General features: G+C 41.8%; 1 protein-coding gene across 18 annotated transcripts in view; it reads left to right on the top strand.

Moving 5' to 3' along the window:
* LOC108003706 (SH3 and multiple ankyrin repeat domains protein 3) overlaps positions 1-15,100 on the top strand; it is a 94,875-nt gene that overhangs the window by 36,059 nt on the left and 43,716 nt on the right. For 9 of the 18 annotated variants that reach the window (XM_062071568.1, XM_062071574.1, XM_062071582.1 and 6 more), the window contains exon 2: positions 1,489-1,550. The exons of 4 other annotated variants lie outside the window; for them this stretch is intronic. The gene's annotated coding sequence lies outside the window, so the exon portion shown is untranslated. Of the gene's footprint in view, positions 1-122; positions 898-1,488; positions 1,551-15,100 lie in introns of those variants that run through there. 5 more of the 18 variants (XM_062071572.1, XM_062071579.1, XM_062071583.1 and 2 more) reach the window with 5 other exon arrangements.

Genomic DNA, 15,100 nt, shown 5'->3' with positions numbered 1-15,100 from the left:
GTCGAGCGAAATAATAGGATCGAAAACAAAAAGCTTTTCGTCTCACGTATCTTCTGGCTTTATCTTATCCGCATTCTTTATCCTATCTATTCTATTCTCTATCCATTGGATAGAGACTGTAGCGTTCGGTGTAGCGTTCTGTTCGCCGAAAGGAGTCAGGAGAGCAGACTGGTGTGGCCGAGAGTGAATCCGTCCGCACCGCACGGTTGGCAACCGGATCCCGAGAGCCGTTCCGTTTACGGGTCGAGTTGGAACTCGAGAATAAGGGAAGGAGCGAAAGTTGGCGGGAGAAATCGAAAGGGAATAGGAGGAAAGGTGCGTCTGGGACGGAAACGGGATTTTCGTCCTATCCAGCGAACTTATCCTGTAAGGGTGTAAATCAGAGGGTGTTGACTCGAGAATTTCTCGATAAAAGACACGATACGACTCGATTTCGATGCTTCCTCCGTTTCAAACTCGCGTGTAATAGATGACGAGCCGAGGCAAATCTGACTTGGAAAAATAGACTTGGGCTGAAATTCAATTATTAAATAAATCGGTAATAAGAAATTGTTGCAATTTCAGCAACATTTTTTACACAGTTTTAGATTTTACATAGAAAATCCTTAGTTATTTATTTATTCTTAACGCAATTCGTATTTCAAACACTTTATCCAATAATTCGCGCGCTCTTGATATCATTGTAGCGTGTGAAAATAATCTCTCGAATGACGAGACGAAGATGGCAGTGGTGTACGGTATATAAAATAGAAACGTCAACAATAACATCCAGTTCTTCCGAATTAGTGATACAGCACTTAGTGGACAATTACGACACGCGAACAACTATCGTCCAACTATCGCTGATAAGAGGACAAGTCAACGATAATCGTTGAATGATTACGAATACAACAGCAGGTGATTATTGATTTATTTCGACGATCATATTGACCGAATTAACTATCACGTTAAATAATCGATCAAAAAAGAATTAATTAATCAACTCTGATTCCAACTTGATTCTCGATCAATATCGTCTCCATTCTAAACAAAAATTCCTCTCCATTCGTATATGTTCTCAACGTTGAACGATTGATACAGTCACATAAGTTTCCTCCCTCTTCTTCTTCTTCTCGCGCAGAGAAGCGTTTACGTTTATTCGCGAAATTCACGAGGCGGCCGAGGGAAAAATTTCAAAAGCATAGAGTTTAAAGATAAACAGTATCGACGATTTAGCAATCGTCGAAAGCGTTGATCGATTTATCGGATTACGTTAAATTTATCTTACGATAAAAGGAAGTTGGCTAAGTTTGAGCTTCGTTTCAAACGTGTATATATATATCTAAGATATTGGTGGAGATAGGAGGAATAAAAGAAACTGGGTGACTCGAGGCGATTGTAATGGATCGAACGGGTTTTTTTTTTGGCACGCGGGATAGGCAGTTTCATTGTCAGCGAGCGAGCGTAACGGTGAATTAACGGCTAAAAGAATGGGTTGTCTCGTTGCAGATGCTGCCCTCGCTATACCTTCCTCGCCCGTATCTGGTCGACGAGATTGCGCTCCGATTATGGTGAGTAAGCGCGCCTTCCTTTCCGTTTCCTATCAATTATTTATGACTCCGCGCGCCACGCCATCCCACCACTCCGATCCGACCAAGGACGACGACTCGCGATCGAGAGTAGGGAGTCCCTGTTTTTCACCGAATTTCCATTAACCCCATTAACTTGTGCTTCTAGCACAGCCGATCGTTCTAAAAAAAAATATTTTAGTAAAGTCAAGCCGTAGTACTAGACAATGGAATTCTAATTATAATTTATAAAGAGATAATTAGATAAATTAGAAAGAGTACATGAAGAAGTGAGAAAGTAACGAAGCGTAAGTTGTTATTACGGAGACCTAAAATCTCAAAATCATTACTATATTCGTCAACATTTTTGTTCAACGGGTATTTTTCTTCAGAAACTGGAAAAAGTAGAAGATTTATCCGTATTAGGGAAAGTTTGCGAAAATATATTTTGAAAGAATAAGTGGAACTAAAATAGGATCAAAAATAAAAGCATGCAAGAAAAATAAAATATACGTTCTAATATTTTAAAAGTTCTTCTTGTTGTATTCATTTCATTTTTATTTTATTTGATATATAAACCACACCCGTAGTTAAACTCTTGCGTTCTTTTTCCAATTTAAACTTCGATTGGTCGACTGTGTGCGCGAGACGAGGAGAAACGACATCGTAAAAATTAACGGCGGGTTTCGTTTGCGCCCGAAGACACGCGTATTCCATTTCACGGACGAGAAAGAGAGACAGAAAGAGAGAGAGAAGCGCGTTCGAGGGCAGATAAGGAAGGAACTCGTGGAACCGTGAATGCCGCGGCGTAGATCGCGATCGAAATAGTTGGCCGCGCGATTTTCCTTCTCTCGATTCACCGTTACCCGTTACCTTCTCCAGATGCCGAGAGAAAGAACGGAAGGCCTCCGATCTCGGCCGTCCAATTAAAAGAGCCGGGAGAAAAATCGAGGCATTTGCCTGGAAGAACGGGAAGATCGGTGCGATAGCGGTGCGCGTCTGTCGCGGCCAACATCCTGTCGCGAACTCGAGCATGCCTCGACACGGATTGCTGGTACGCGCGTTGCGCGCTGCTTGTACGCACGATACAGTTACGCCGCCAATATAAATGTATATATATATATATATATACCGTTTACCCGCGAAAATATCCGATTCGTTTAACGGTATTCGTGATCCAAAAGCATCTGAAAGATTATCGATGGAATATTGTTGATAAGATAAGCGATATCTATGCATCACAGTCGATTCGAATTAAAGAATTTATATATATATATATATATATCTGGATGAGGCGCGAAGAGAGTGAAATTTCGTCCAGAGTCGAAAATCGAGTTCGAGTCGAAAGCGAAAGCGGTCGTTAATTTGTTCGCTTTTGAAGCGAGAGGAAGAGGTTGAAACTCGAAACTCTTCTCTCGGGGCATCGAAAGTGAATAGCGATTAGAAAGATCGATCGAGCCGTGAAACGGGAATTCGTTGGTAAAAGCGAAGGATTTTCTTCCGCCATTGCACGCGGTCTCTTGATAATTCGAATGATTCAATTTCGAATTATGATTCAACTAGATCATCGATCTAGTTCGAAGGGGAACGCGATTTTCGTCGATCGATAGTGAAAAAGATATCGACCGCGTCCACGGCCACATTTTCCCTTGAAAACCGTCTTCCTTCACCTTTCGCGATCGAAACACCAAGGAGAAGCCGTTCCACGTCTTCGGGACACAAAGTTGGGCGATCGAGAGAATCGTGACTCGAGTCCGATCATCCTCCAGATTTATGTACCTCCCCGCGCACAATCGACATCGTGCCTCGTCGAGATAAGATCGAAGAGACGCTTTTCCTCGGATAAAAACTCACGAAGAGGAAAGCGGAACGAATCGAAAATCGATTCATCCCTCGATTTCATCCTTCCCTTCCACGCGTAGAATTCGCAGAGATAAGATCGAGAAGCGTCCCTTTTTTTTCGAAGGAATCGTGACTCGAGCACGATCATCCTTCGAAAATCACGGATAAACGTGGAGGAAGATAAGCATCTTGGAACATACACGGACTCTCGATTCCAATCGCCTATCCGTAACGGTCGGGCGTAACGAGTGTGCGCTGGCCTCCCCGACCAGCGCACTGTCGTTGCGCGCCAGCAACGTGACCCGTAAAGTTGGCCGGTTAACTCGCTTTCGTCCGAAAGGACATTCCCAAGGTTCGTCGCGGGGCAGAGGAAGAAAAGGAGGAGGAGGAGGAGGAGGAGGAGACACCGTGGCGGAACTAGCTTCGATAGCTTCGATTCGTGGCAAGGATCGATGGAGAGCGAGCGCGCACTCGTTACGGGCCTCGTGACTCAGCCGAGTGGAATTTCGCGACACGCGATACGGCCGGCCTCTAGCGGCGGTTTATTAACGCGGCGCGGCCAATTCCGAGCACGGGCGAGCATTAGAAATCCTCCGTGGGCCGGGCGCGCGCGCACGCCCGACCGTGAAAGGATTTCAACTGCAACGCGCGCACGTTCGGTCACGGAATCTCGTCTGGCAACGATACACGCGCGCGCACCTTCCTTTTATTCCTCCAGAGAGAATATATACATATATATATATATATATATATATGGAGAAAAATTCTTTGTATTATATTTATCGATCCCTTGGTTACGAGAAGGAGAGAGCGTATCGTATACGAGCTATAGGCAAGAGAGAAAACCGGTCCTTTATAATTAGAGGATCGAGCGTAGTGTAAAGGCACGCACCCTGAATAAACCGGCGAGCGCGATTTCGGTCCTTTCCCCCTTGGCCGATTCCTTAATCGCCGCCTCTGCGATGCTGGCTCGCGAAACGACTTATCTACAGTTGGTAACGAAAGTATTTGAACGCTTACGTTTGTAATTTTTGATGAACGAAATATGTACATTAAAGAAAGTTGTTTAATACAGTGAGGGGTGTGTAGTAGAAGGGAAATCTCAAGATTGTGTCAGCAAAATTTGAAAATGATTCATCGATTTATGCGGTATAATACGTTTATTATATACTATACACATTTAACATTAATATTTTTCGTTGGACCATCTTTGGCAGCGATAATTTGTCTCGGTCGACTGGTTCCATACTACGAACCAGTAATTTTGTAAAATTACGATCGATGGAATTCCATATTTCTATAATTTTTTCTTTAAACATCCGCTTCGAAAATATTCGAAATTTGTTTAATTTTTTGCCCGTTTCAGCCCATCAATTTTCCACGGGATTTATATCTCTGGACTCTGCGGTCGAGTATTCAACATATGGGATGTATTGTATACGATCCATTCTTTCTATCTTGTCGAAAATAGAAGTCTTCCAACAGTCTCAATTTATGGCCACTATCTTTGAGGTTGTTCTTTAGAATATATTTGTATATTTATGGAGTATTCCATCGATAAATACTAAATTCCCCATACTAATAGCTGCCATGCACTCCAACGCTGTGTTTTATCGTCCAGCGTACATTTTGATCTTCTCCATACGTAATTTCGTTCATCCCAGTTAAAAATATTAAAAAATATTAAAATATATAAGTCAATCTCTTCTTTTTATAAACATACCGCTTTCTTCTTCCTTATGAGAATTATCATTTCGTGAGACTCGTCGACGTAATTGGAAATGAACGTCTTCCAATTCTCAATTTTCTCGATTTTTTTATGATATACCGTAGATTTACAATTTTTCCTATCTCGTTATACAATTTCTTATCCTTATGCAAGAATAGTTTCTCGTTCGCGCTTTTTCGAATTCATTCTGAATATCGTGCCGCACATTTTTACTTTTAATGGAACGACTAAACGTAAAAATCTTCTCGCTTAATACCATAATTTTACATTTCTGACAACGTATTCGAACACTTTTGCAATCTATTAATAACTCCTGTATATAATTTATTATAACCACCACGTAAATGAAAAATTTTCAAATTTTTAATCCTCAGATATCCCCCCTGCTATATAGCTTTACGAATATACAGCTTGGCGGCGATTTTTCCGAGTGGAGATGGTTTAGATTTTTCGGATTAAAAGGCGCGCGTGGAGAAAGGAACTCACGCACTAGGATACGATTGAGGCTACTATTTCGCTCGTCGAGGAAGCAGTTTCCTCCCCGATTAATTCGCTGGCTAATTGTAACCAACGAGACAACGAAATATCGCTCGAAACCGATAAATATATTTCGCGATGGGGAGAAAGAGAGAGAAGAGATCGATGTCCGAGCTTTGGCTTTTTCGTCCAGCGGTGTCGAAAATCAATCGAGGGGATGGAAATGCAGCGTTGTTCCCGGGCTGTGTGTAGAGCATACGTATATATATATATCGGCGTTTTTTCTTCGTTCCTTTCTTTTTTTTTTTTACCCGGCAACACTCTAATCCTAACGCCGCGGATCAAAGAGGCCTCGAGATCCGCCTGGCTCATCGGTCATAATCACGCCTCGATGCCTGGAATTATCGCCGATGGACGAGAGATTCCATCGCCACCGATCGACGAAATTTGATCGCCCCGCAGTTTGGCCAGCTCGGAGGGACGAAGAGAGAGGGATAAAAAGGAAGAAGAGAGGAGGATCCTTTCTGAGGTTGTTCGTTCGAGGAGAAAGCGAGCGAGAATATCGATCGACGTTCTCTGAGAAAATTGAAAATAAAGATAAAAGCGAGGGAGAGAGAGAGAGAGAGATATCGACGGTGGGGACATTGTGGGCAAAGGATTCTAGAGAGGATATATTTTATTCATCGCATAATCGGATCGAAATTTCCGTCATACCAGTTTTCGTGCTTACGAATTTTGCAAATTTGTTTACGCAAGGTATTGGAAAAAGGATCGAACTGCACTAATATGAATGAAAATAAGTAATTTGGATTATATTATATTAATATTCGTTTTTGCGAATTTTGCAAATTTCTTTACGCAAGGTATTGGAAAAAGGATCGAACTGCACCAGTATAACTAAAAATAAATAATTTGTATTATATTAATATTCGTTTTTGCGAATTTTGCAAATTTCTTTAGTAAGTAGTGAGTAAAAATAAATAATTTGTATTACATTAGTATTCGTTTTTGGAAATTTCTTTATGCAAGATATTGGAAAAAGGATCGAACTGCACTAATATAAGTAAAAATAATTTGTATTATATTAATATTCGTTTTTGCGAATTTTGCAAATTTCTTTAGTATTGGAAAAAGAATCGAACTGCACTAATATGAGTAAAAATAAATAATTTGCGTTAATTTTCTTACGCAAGATATTGGAAGAACGATCAAACTGCAGCAGTACGAGTGCAAAAGTAGAAAAAAGAATATCGTGTAGGTGTGCAAATGCTTTATAAAAAAGTTATGACAAGAGTACAGAGTTGTTGGGGACGATATTTAATGAAGTCTACTCCCTGGTTACTATTTGAGAAACGTTCAAATCCGCGGGAAAAACTGATGGAAAGGATCAATGGTGCGTTTTTCAATCTTCCTAAAGCTGAAGCGAGGAGGATAAAGACGAAATTCGGGGAGATAAATTCAGTTTCGCAACGCCACTTCGCCAAATGGAGACATAAATCTTTTCAATGACAATAAAGACGTATGTTTTTATCCTTTTCTTATTTTTACTTGTATCACATACGTATAATCGTATAATCACAAATGTGTGAAAGAAGGAGAAGAAGAGTTTCTCTTTTCACAGATCCTCTGTTGCTCGTTTCAATTTTCGCTCGCAATTCCAGCCAACTTTTCTCCAAATTGCGCGCATCGAATTTTCGTTTGTCCAATAATTGGAAAAATAGGATCGATAAAAATCTTCGAAATACATTAACTGTACGAATAAGCTCCTTTTCTTCCTCGATCTTAATAATTTTCGACTTCGAATTCCTGTGTATATAAATTTTAATATTCGACAAATTTCTTTTCTTTACACGTTCTTTTTTAAATGATAAAATTCCACGAATTAATATTTTCAATTTAAAATAAATGTTTTATCTATATCATTGATTTCACGAATCAATATTTTAATTAAACTATCTAAATAAGTAAAATAATAATTTTAAAAATATTAAATTTAATGGAATTCAATGTATTAATAAAATAAAATATTCAACCATTAAACCATTGTTAATTTTAAATCTAATATATAAAATTTTCATGATTAATTGCTGTAATTAAATAAGTTGAATAAATAAATCTAAATAAACAATATAACATTAAGATAATTATTAAATATTTAAATCATAGTGCTAATCCTATATTTGAAGGTATTAATAAGGTAAAAATAATTATTCCTTTATTAATAAACATTAAACGTCTATTGATCTTTTTATAAATTATATTTCCTAAAAAAATAATCGATTAATCTCAATTTTAAAAACTTACTATTCTTATAATTATTAATCCTACATGTACAATTGATGAAATTGCAATAATTTTATATCGTATTGAGATAAACAAATAAATCAAAATTAAAATTCGAAACGAATTAATTAAAATTAAAATTTTTTTCCAAAAAAATAAATCTAACTTTAAAAATTATTCGTTAATCGTAGTATTCCGTATCCTCCTAAGATACACGTAAAACATTAGAATAATAAAAGTTCCAAGCTGATTCGTTCACACGTTAAATCATTTTAGCTAAGAAATTGGATGGATCGGGTGAAAGTTGTTGGAAAAAGGCGAACGGTTTAAGATCGAGCTTTCTTTCCTTTTAAAAGTTAGGATCTCTTTTTCTCGCGCGAAAGTCGGATTCGGCGGAAGTTTCGAGCGAAGGTTGCCGCGTACCGTTGCCACGCGATAACCGGTAACAGGCCGGTAACAGTAACAGTAACAGCGTAACTGACCTACAGACAGACTGCTTCCACCTCCCTGGATGCACCTCCCCGCGTTCTCGTTCCCTCGATACCTCGAGTTGGAAACTGTCTCTTCTCTTCGATTCGAGATGGAGGGCGCTCCGATCCAAGAATTTTTAAAATTTCTTTCGAAAATTTTCTCGAGGAATAACACGGCGCCCCGTTAAGAAGAGAAAAAGATCTTGGTGATTGGCGATTGGATCGAAGATGACGCGCCGCGCAGCACGCGCGAGTTTTCCTCCTTGCAAATTCCTGCAAATTCTAATTAACCGGCGGAGCGTGGCGAAACGCTTTCGATCCGGCTGTTGGTTCTCACACTGGGGGAAACGCGCGAGATTCCCAGAAGGTTGGAAAGAAAATGCAATCGCTCGAGTAGAAAGGGATTGCGAGAAAAATCTCGATTGCGAGATTTTCCCTTTCTCTTCGAATTCGAAGGATCGTGCCGTGTTTAATACTCGGCTCAAAAAACAGTTTGGGATCGAAAAAGAAGAGGGAGCGTACTGGATTTACTTTACGACCGAGAGGCTCGTTTCTTTCGATACACTTTCCAGCAGGCTGCTTATCGCGCTTCCCAAATCGTCCACCGACTTTGCGGGTGGCGCAATTTTCGTTGATCCGTTACCCGTGAAAAGGCAGCAAAACCTGCCTGTTTTAATTATTCCCACGAAAAGCCTCCTTTCTTTTTCCCCCTTTTCTCCAGATACAAAAATAGAATACGAAAAAAGGGGAAACTAGCCTCGATCTACTCGACTCTTTTTCCACGAATTTTTTTCTACTGTTCAACTCGAGCCAAGGAACGATTCGCGCCTCGGCCGACCAATAACGCAAGTCTCTGCTCATCTGCTTTCAGGCCGCGTCGAAGATGGACGACTGGTGCGAGGGGAGGGGGTATCGACGACTTCCTCTTTCTCACGTTTGACTAGGCGGCAAGGCGGGGAGGGCGGGATGACGGTGTTGTTCGCGAAGACACGGCCGTTTTTCTTCGTATGCATTCCACGCGTCCCCTGTACGTGACATAATCGGCACGACACGCGTGTACAACGGTGCCATTATTCGCGAACAATGGGACAAGCCGCGAGTACGTACGTACAGCGGCGGCGGCTCGGTTTCGAAATTCCCCTCCTCTCTCGGATCTCTCGCTCCCGAATCAACTCGCAACTTCCTCCATCTTTCGAAATTTCGCATTTCCATTCGTTCGCGCGCCCTTCGTCTATCCTCCACGATCTCGAATGGCGTTCTTCGATTTTTTCTTTTTAAATATCCTGCTAGATTCCTAAGCTGTTTACGTACGATTTTATAAAGCGTGGAATAATGAAAAAAAGTAAAATTTTTTTATCTCGAAAGATAATAGACTGCATCTTGGGTATTGATATTGAGTATAGAAATATTGTTTTCAAAGTGTTTTTTAATTTTTATGAGCATTGGATAATGCGATGAAAATAAAGATGTAAGTAAAGTAAAGTAAAGTAAGAATTTATGATAAAATTACGTTCTTTTCCGAACTTACACACGAGATTTAATTTTTTAGAGAGCGAATTTGAATTTTTTTTTTTTAATTTTCGAGAGAAAAATTTCAATCGATGTATAATCGATACTTTTCGATCGTGGCGATATTCCACGATATTCCCAGTGGATGCAAACTGGCCCGATGACACTTTTTTCCGAGGGAACGAAATTTCCGTCGACGGTTTCGCGCAATTACGAGGGATAAATCCCTCCCTTTCCTTTTCTTCGATCTCCCTCCAAGCGGAAATCCTGGAAATATTGAAGGAAGCGGAAATACTCGAGGTTGGCCTCCGAGGAAACACTGTTCTCTCCCATCTTTTTCGCCAGAATTAATCTTCGAGGGGGTAAAAAAAGAAAAAAGGGAGTCGAAATTTTCGATTTTTCTCTCTCGTGTTGGAAATGAAATTGAGACGGAGAGAGAGAGAGTGTGGCGTGACGCGTCTCGATCGGTGGAAAGAATCTCGTCCCTCCGCGACCCGGAAACGCCGTCACTAACGACTCTGTGTCACGGAAGGTGGAAGAAAGGAATCCTCTCCGGGGGGGACCTCGTCAAGGAGCCACTATCGTGCTCGTCGGGATCGAGGATTATTACGAGCAGATCTAATTGAAAGCACGGCTCGAGATAGGCTTTAAGTTCCTTCTCTCCTCTTCCAATCCAAGGAACAATGGAGTTGGAGTTTGTGATTGGGATAAAATTTTTACCTTTTGGTAAATATATACAGTAAATGTATTAACCCTTTCGTTTTTACAGCCGACTATAGTCACACGCATTGTTAAGAGTTATTATTATATTCTGTAATGTTGTTCCAAAGTGTAATTAAGTGCGAGCGTGTTTAAAATTTATATTGTTGATTGGGCAGTGAAAACAATAAATAAAATGTAAAACGGATTTAGCTGAATGAATATATATTTAATTAATTGCGCGTATCTGTTTACAAAACATTTAAAAGTGTATATATCGAAGAAAAACAAATAATCAACTATGAAACGGTGGTGTTGAAAATAAAATTTCGATGAACTTTAAATTCTATATCAATAAACGAAGCACCGAGGAAAACCATGGCCGCTCGTAAATTATCGTTAGGCTGTTGGAGGTACTCGAACCGTAGAAGATAAAAGCCAGATTCGCAAGCCCTCTCCTTAAAGATCGATCGGTGAAAATTCGGAACGAAAATCTCTGAAATCACATCCTTGGCGGTGGCACACAGTCCTTCTCGATGGTCGAGAGCGATTCTGATTAACGAGCACCCTCTCGTTCTCTCGCTTTTTTGCTCTCTCTCTTTCTCTCTCACTCGTGAAGAACGCGTGACGGCAATGCCAGCCACAATTCTCTTCGGACATCCGCCAAATTTACGTAGCTTGGACTCATCAATGCGACGAGTTAATAACGCCAGCCTTTCTTCTTTTCCTCCCCCCTCTCTCTCTCTCTCGATATCGTCGTCTTCCTTGGTAAAATCGATAATCGTGATCGAGGGGCGTGTCTATCTGAAACCGAAGCCAATTACCAATTTCCCTATCCTAGGAAGATGGATAGATCGATGGAAGCGACCTCTATAAAAATTCGATCTCTACGAGAAAAATGACACAATTCGTGTATAAATGGTTTCAATCGTTTCCTTTTTGCTTACGACAAAGGTTTTTCTGTCGGTTCGATCGATTAAAATGATTCGATACGATTTATATAAAATTACGCGCGTAACGAGTATACCGTGTTCACACCGCGATAACATCCGTGGCAATCGTCGAGTGTGATCCGGTGTGACTATCGTTAATTAGTACATAATCTACGCGTTACGAACATGATTAACTCGCGTCACGCGATATAGATATATCGTTCGCTAGCACACCGACGTCGAGCTACGTGTCCTTTTTCGATTCTGTCTCACCGTTCCAAACTAATTTCCAAGATAAATCGAACAGAACGATTTCTCTTCTTGTTAATTCGAAGGGAGGAAGCGGACATCCACGACATCCCTATAAATTTTTCCTTCTAATCGAGATTAAGAATAAAATCTCGAATCTTGGTTTTAATCTTGGAGAAAGGCGAGTGTCTCGTCTCTCTCGAATTCCGTCCGTTGCGATTTCGTTTCGAGAAAAGTTTAGGTACTCCGAAAAAGTTTTTTGGCCAAGAATTCGTCGTCCAATCCTCCGGAGAGACGAGAAAAAAACTCGATGGCGTTTTCTGCTGCGAGTTTCCGAGCTCACCATCCGCGACAACGCGAACAGCGCTTCCTCCACTCGCGTTTATTTACGGAACTATATCGCGCACATCCACCATCAAACTCGAGGGAACTCGAGTTCCTCCCCCACTCCTCTCTCGCGTTAAATTAAAATTTCCAGTCCACTTTCGATTTCTAAAATCCATTAAGGCTTCTTTGGTCAGACCGAGTCAGGAATCTAATCAAATCTCTAACTGGAATCGACTGGAACGAAAAGGCGGAGGGGAGATCGATCAAACGGCAACAGAGTTTAGTTGCTCGAACGTTGTTAACGATGTTAACGGAAGGCGAGACTAGATCAAGTTGGCGGAGCGTGCCGGTGTTGCACGGTGGAAGATCGAGCGTGCTTCGATATCGATTCGTTATATCCGAGGGAGGATTACTCGCGTCGTGGCAACTCCGCTTTCAGTCTCCACTGGAACTACGGTTGAACTACGGAGAGATCCGCGTCGCCTTATTCTCCGCACTGCGGATCCGAGAGAGAGAGAGAAGTAATCTAACGGAAGAAGTAGGTGTTTCCACCTACCGTTGGCCACGTGCCAAAAAATACACGAGTCGATAAAGTCGCGAGAAGTAAGCCATCGTTGCTTCCAACTCTCAACATCGATCGAGCAATCGTGTTTATTATTATTGAACGGTACGTTGATTTATTGGATTCTTTATTGAGTCGGTCGGAGTCTGTTCGCCATCGCTGTAGATAAGAAGGATGGAATGTAATTTAAATTTTGCTTTTCTCTCTTTTTCAAATAAAGATCCGTGCGAATTATTTTTGTTTCCGGTTGCTAGGCGAAAATTCTAATCTTCTTATTTCTCGCTCATCCTCCTTTCCCTTTGTTTAAGTTTCAAAAAATACAGCCAATTCTCCGTTCGAGAATTTTTTGTAAATCGTGATTCTCTTCATTCGTTCATATTGTCGAAGCTAGATAAACGCCTTTACTGGAATTTTTGATTGGAAAAAGTAGACCAAGACTCAGAATTCTCTTCAAGAATTCGATTTGAACCAAGGAACAAATAATTGGCCGAGGCTGTGCGTTACAGTCGGAGATCTGCAGTGCGGATGTATAATCGCGGGAGTGTCGCGTGCCTGTGTAGGCAAATACGTGCCAGAAATAAATAGATCGACGCGTGCCAGTTTCGATCGATCGAACGAGACCCGACCCGTTCCTTCTCCTTCTTCTTCTTCGAAAAAAAAAGAGATAGAGTTTCTCGCTCGGTTTCTCTCGATCCAGGGAGAAATAGAAGATAGGCAAACGGTTGCATTTTACGTCCTTCCCTTTTCCTCTGGAATATCGAAATGAAACTCCAATCTCGCGGAAAAATTCTCGCGAATCAAAGATGTTGCGAAAAGGCTTTCGCCTTCGTGGAAGGGAAGGAAGACCGTCGAGCGAAAGTGAATCGTTATTGGCGAAGAATCGAAATTACGGTTATTAAGAAAAATAATAAAAAGAAGAAGGCGAGACGGCGGAGAAGAGGGTGTCGTTAAAGGTTCATCGGGGTTGCCCGCTTAATTAAAAAGGGGGCTCTTCGAAATTGCCCCTTCTCCCTCGATTCTCCAGGAGGAGGCAAAGGTCAGGGAAGGCTCGTAGGAGGGAATTAATTTTTTCGAGGGAGAATTCTTTCCTCCGTTTAATCCTGGGAGGAAAATCCTGACGGGGAGAGATAAACAGTGATAAAAAATCAGCCGTAATAAAAAGACGAAGGAAAGAAAATTCCAGTATCGACGATACTGGAATCGATGGAGGATAAAGAGAAGCTTTACGAAAACTTATCCTCCTTGGAAAAAGGAGAAGCAAGATGAAGACGACATGAAAGCGAGATGAAACGAAAAGGATTAAAAGGTTCTGAGTGGAGGAAAATGGTGGAAGGAGGGAAAAATGAGGGAGGATTGGTGGAACAGGTGGAGGAGAATCGAGGCGAGGCGAGTGTTTAAAAAGAGCCGGCTAAGAGGAGGAAAATAAAGCCGGGGCCGCAAAAAGGCGAATACGGAAAAAAAAAAGAAAAAGAAGCGGAATACGTTGGAGGGAAGCCGGCTGAAAAAGACAAGACGTCGGGGATACGTTTGCGTGCCAGTGTATCAGTGGGTCTATCCTCCAACGAGCTTCCAGCGATCGATTACGATCCTTTTTCTTCCTTCTTCTCGCGAAAAAACAACCCGTCACGATACGCCGACGAATTATTCACCTATCGTATTTCTCACGCTTCGAGTTTAACCGAGTTTTAGCCCTTTCCCCTCCTTTCCTCTTCCGGATAAGAAAAGAAGAGAAGAAGAGAAATTTGGAGGATCGGCAGATATCGGTTCGAGTCGAGGATAATGGAAGGAGTGGGGGGAGGGGAGATCGTTAATGCGCGCATTTTTATACGCGCTTGATGGATCGCGTGGCGCAACGGCGACAGCTCCGATTTCTGGCCAAACCACTCTCCCCTTCTTCTTACGCTTCCAAATTTCAAGGCCGAGCTCCATCCACTTATAATATACTCTCCACCGGTATTTCTCGCGTGCCAGCCGAGAAAAAGAGTCTCTTGCTGGCGTATCTAAACGCATCTTTTTCCCTTTTCCTTTCTTTTTCCACTCGAGAACCTCGATTACCTCGATCGACCCAACTCACGAATCTCTATCCTATCTAAGAGAGAGAAAGGGAGAGAAAGCAGGTTTGGAAACGCGTAAGTAAGGCGAGAAGGTTGGTTTTAACCCTGGGATCGGAAGTTTTGGGTCATCGGGGGTCAGAGGAGACCGGTCCATTGTGGCCGGTGGCGCGGCGAGCGCTCCTCTCCTCTGCTGTGCAGTGCAGTGAACTCAGGGCCGTATCGATTCGGCCGCCACTTTCGCGCCGGTTCGACGCTCCAACGCTTCCCGCCTCTGTCGTTTATCGATGCAGCGCTCTCCCTCTCTCTCGTTGAACGCGTGGCCTCCGTCGAATAATTGGCCTCGAGTCGAGCCGTTTTCCTTTTCGAAAAGGAAATGTTTCCTTCGATGGAAACATTTGTCGAACAAGGATTCGAAGGATT

This window comes from Apis cerana, linkage group LG2 (genome assembly GCF_029169275.1).
Source record: "Apis cerana isolate GH-2021 linkage group LG2, AcerK_1.0, whole genome shotgun sequence".
Lineage (NCBI taxonomy): Eukaryota > Metazoa > Arthropoda > Insecta > Hymenoptera > Apidae > Apis > Apis cerana.
This window is presented reverse-complemented; position numbering and strand designations above follow the sequence as displayed.